Consider the following 4,797-nt stretch of genomic DNA (forward strand, 5'->3'; position numbering starts at 1 on the left):
GATCCGGGCAAAAATCTTTAGCCTGAAGAGGTTTTCAGGTGGACCGACATTGAGGGCGCAGGATTTCCTTAGTGAGGTGAGTCTTTGTTCTCTGTTAGTTTTGTGTTTATTTTTCACATTCCTTGGTGCGAGTGAGGTAGCTCAGTGGGTCGAACACTTGGCACTAGATTTGTTCGCACCCTGCTGCAGGTCACAGGTTCGAATGGGCCCGGAAGTGGTTTACCAAACCTTTCAGAAGTATAAGTGAACCAGTTGTCTGAAAGAAAGTCAGTGATTGAAGCGTCTGGGGTTTGTGCTGTGTGTTGAATATGTATGTATTGGACACTTCCTTGTAGATTTGGGATCTGGCTTTCTAACGTCATGATTTTACATTCAGGTACTTGGATTCCTACATTTTTTAAAGAAACTTCAAACTGCAAGTATCAGAAAGCAAAAACCAGTACATGTGGGACATCTCAAACCTCAAGTTTTGTTTATGTGCACAAAAGGCATTTAGGGAGCAGCGTATTTTTACAGGGGAAGGGAATAGAGTGCTGGCATGCCTGCACCAGCTCTCCCAAATGTATTCTGGTTACTGTAGTTCATAACAGTTTAAGTACGCCCAGGTAGAAAGTGTTAACCGTTAGCGTTAACGCAGCCAGTGCCTGCATTTCTGGATACAGGTTTATTAGTCACTTTGTAATTTGTCTGTAGTGAAATCCTATAATTCGAACGAGAAATACAAAGCCAACCTTTCTGACAATCTATCTTTCAATTTTAATGCTTACCATCACTTTACGGATGCCACTGAATTCATTTATGAGGTGGCTTGTATTTGATTTCTAGTTATTGTTTTATTTTTATTTTATTTATTTTTTACAAAAAGCAATCCTGCTTTGTATGCTTGAGTTTTAATGCTGTCCGAGCAGAACCCCTAAAATTACTGAGGCGTGTCTTTATGTAATTGTTTTATATTTGAAAATATCTTTCCTATTCCTGATTATCCCGTAACACCGCTCTCAGTTAATCCTTCCCAGGGACTTTGTGGGCTCCTTTTCAGCAGATTATGTCTAAAGAGTGGATCAGCGCATCTATTAATAAATGGGTGAACATCTTTTTACAGCCTTGAGCCACAGATCACGTAATGACATTCTATGACCAATGCATTGCAAAGCACTGCAATGCATAGATCATGGCTTCCTTCTCCTGTGCAGATTCCCTCCTCCTTTACGTTTCTCCATTTACATGCCCGGCTTTGCTTATGTTTTTCCTGGTATTAGGTTCTATGAAAAATTCAAAAACGAGTTTCTTCAGCTGTAGCTCAGCCTATCCGGGCTTGCCTGTGCACAATTTCCATGATTTACCTTTAGAAGGGCATCAATATTTTAAACTTAAAGATTCTTTACATTTTACCAGTACAAACTTGGACTTAGCTGGATAAGTATCACAAAGTTGCTTTGGGAAGGCTTCTCTAGATATCCAGTACGTAATGAGAACTTTACCAGACTTTTGCCTCTAAGCCAGCAATTTGCAGCACAATATGGTATCTGTCCAGCTCAGAATAAATGTGTCATGGCACTCAGCCGCATGTATTGCTTGAAATGGAAATATAGAAGTATAAGTACTTATTATCCCTAGTACTTGTTTGCTCCAGCAAGTTCTGGTACTTTCTTGGTAAAATTACTAACTGTTTTACAAACCAAAAGCAGTGGCAGACAAAAATACGTCACAATAATATTGTTATCTTTTCATTTTCAACACCTGACAACCTGAAACATTAGCGCATTTTGGGGCAATTTTCCAGCAAACAACAAGAGGACCCCAACCTCCTTTGCTGCTCTCTCAACCGACCCCGGCTACAACCCAGCAAACACCAGTGTTAAAGGTAAGGAAACTGATGCTATATATTTTTTTACATGGGAGTTAGGGATATGTTTGTATGTGGTCACTCTCAAGGCCCTCAAGCAGTGTCTTTCAGTGCCTCCAGCAACCACTATGGCACAGAGAGGCAGGAGGCAGTACGGCTCTGATATTATTGCACTGCACCTTATACGTTGTACTTTGATTATTGACAGGTTTCTTTAATATATATATATATATATATATATATATTGGTAAGGCCAGCAACACACCATCATGAATACAGTACAAGAGCTGATTACAAAGTCATTCCAGTCACGGCCACTTGAACAAAAACTACAGATAAAACAATTAGGACCTCATCAGCCTGAAATAAACCTACAGCAAACTACCCAGGACAGAGGAAAAATGTCAAAACGTACATTCTCAAATGCCTGGTACACAAAAGCTGATTGGCTTACAGGGTGCCCTATAAGAAATTCTCTGTTCTGCTACCCCTGCTTGCTGTTTGGCGGTGACTTTTCTTGGACACGGCAAGGAATGGTCGACCTGAAGCACATCGCTGAAAAAATAAAGAAGCATGCGCTCACAAGAAATCATCTGGAAAACCTGACAAGACTGGGAATGTTGGGGGAAGACGCACCAATTGAGCAGCAGATAAATGATGCGTATCGCAAATCCATTCAAAAACACAATGAAGCTGTTGATAAGAACAGACAAAATCTATCCAAGATCATTGATTGCATTCGTTTCTGTGGTGCTTTCGAACTGGCATTGCGAGGCCATGACGAATCAGAAACTTCCTCAAAACCTGGGATCTTCCGAGGCCTAGTGGATTTAATGTCAACCATAGACCAGGATTTGGAAAGACATTTAGCACATGCTACAGTCTTTAAGGGCACCTCTAATACAATACAAAATGAACTCCTTGACTGTATGCTCGAAATTATAAGAAGCCATATTGTGAAAGAGTTGCGAAACACAGACTTTGTGGCTATTCAGGCTGATGACACCACTGATGTGTCCACTCAAACACAGTCCGTGTTAGTGTTTCGGTACCTTGACAGTGACAGAAACGTTGTGGAAAGATTTTATGGCTTCACGCATTTAAGTGGCTCTAGTGCAGCAACCATCACTGAAGCAATACTGTGTCAACTGGACTTAATTTTCCCGGACCTGCCTCAAAAACTAAAACTTATCGCACAAAGCTATGATGGTGCGTCCGTAATGAGTGGAAGCCTTAGTGGAGTACAAAAACGAATTCGAGATGTGTACCCTAATGCTCATTTTGTGCACTGTTACGCCCACCAACTCAATCTTATTATGCAACAGGCGGTATCAAAGATCAGAGAGACACGAGTTTTCTTTCAGGATATCGGAGGCATAGCTGCATTCTTCACACGTTCCCCCAAAAGAACAGAAGCCCTTCATGAGATTGTGGACAAAAGCGTACCAAGGGGATCCTCAACTCGTTGGAACTTTCACATTCGTACAGTCAACTTAATCTTTGAACAGAGGGAGGGCCTTGAGAAATGTTTTGTCGCCATAGCATCCAGAGCAGACTTTGATCACACAAGTCAGAGTGAAGCCCATGGCTTTATTAGAACACTACAAGACAAAGAGTTTCGGTTCTTACTGTTTTTATTTCATGACCTAATGATTCCTGTTGATGTGTTATACGATCAGTTGCAAAGAAAAGACCTAGATACTGTCTCTGTGAAAGCCAATACATCTGCATTTGTACAACAGATTATGAAAGTGAGAGATGGGGTTGAAGATTTAGAGAGCAAACTGCCGGAGCATTCTATTTTTCAAACCGCAGACAAAACATCACCTCTCTGGTTCGAATTGGAAAGGAGATATGTGACATTGTAATTGTGCAGGCGAAAGAACGTTTTTCATTCACAAAACATTTGGTGAGTGCGACTTTATTGCAAAGTAAAGAGTTTGCACAATATGATGAATCCTTCCCTGAGCGTGCTCTGAATCAGGCTGTGGAAGCATATCCTATGCTCAAAAAAGAGCAGCTGAGAACTGAGTTAACTGTACTCTATGGAATGCCTGTGTACCGGAAGGCCACAAGCGCCTTGACATAAACTGCATATGGAAAACTCACTTACAGAGACAGTGACTTTACTAAAAATTATGATTACGACTCCAATGACAACAGTAAAAGCTGAACGATGTTTTTCAGCCTTAAAGGGCATAAAGACATTCCTCAGGAACACCATGCTAGAGGAAAGACTAAATGCTTTGGCGATGCTATCTGTAGAGAGCAAGCTAGTCCAAAAGATACCGGACTTCAACATGAAAGTAATTGACAAGTTTGCTACACTGAAAGACAGACGTGCGGATTTCATTTACAAAAAGTGAATGCTGCTACTTGTTTGTTGAATACAAGTACTTGCGTGGACCTATGTGAAGTGTGTGTACAAAGCTCAGCTCAACCAGAATCACGGTAACAGCGCATTGCGCTGCCTCTTTTATATTCAGTATATTGTAAGACTGTTTTTCTTCCCCCGCCTTTCCTTGTTTTGTTTCCCTGTTTTCCCCTTGCGTGCCATTCGTTACTCTAGAGTCTAATAGAGTCGGAAGGCCGTAGGGGAAGACTGTGGACTTTTCTTCAAGTTCCTGACGCTCCTGCGGAACGAGCCTGGCAACCATTACACTGCTGTGCAACTTCTTCTACTCTTAGAGCTGAGATTTCCATGAGTCTTATAGTCTGAATTCAGCACCTGAGCATAATAGGACAGAATGTATGAAGCTCTGTGGTAATACTGAATAAGCAGCTACCTATGTTATGCCATCTATTAATGTAATAACTGCACTTTCACAATTGCTTTATTAACCTTCCTGCTTTCTCAAATTTGCTTGAAAATGCACGATTTTTCTTCTTTTTTTTCAAAATTTTCTTGGGGGGGGGGGGGTAACCCCCCCAAACCCCCCTTTTGGGGTTCG

This window comes from Triturus cristatus, chromosome 1_1 (assembly GCF_964204655.1).
Source record: "Triturus cristatus chromosome 1_1, aTriCri1.1, whole genome shotgun sequence".
Lineage (NCBI taxonomy): Eukaryota > Metazoa > Chordata > Amphibia > Caudata > Salamandridae > Triturus > Triturus cristatus.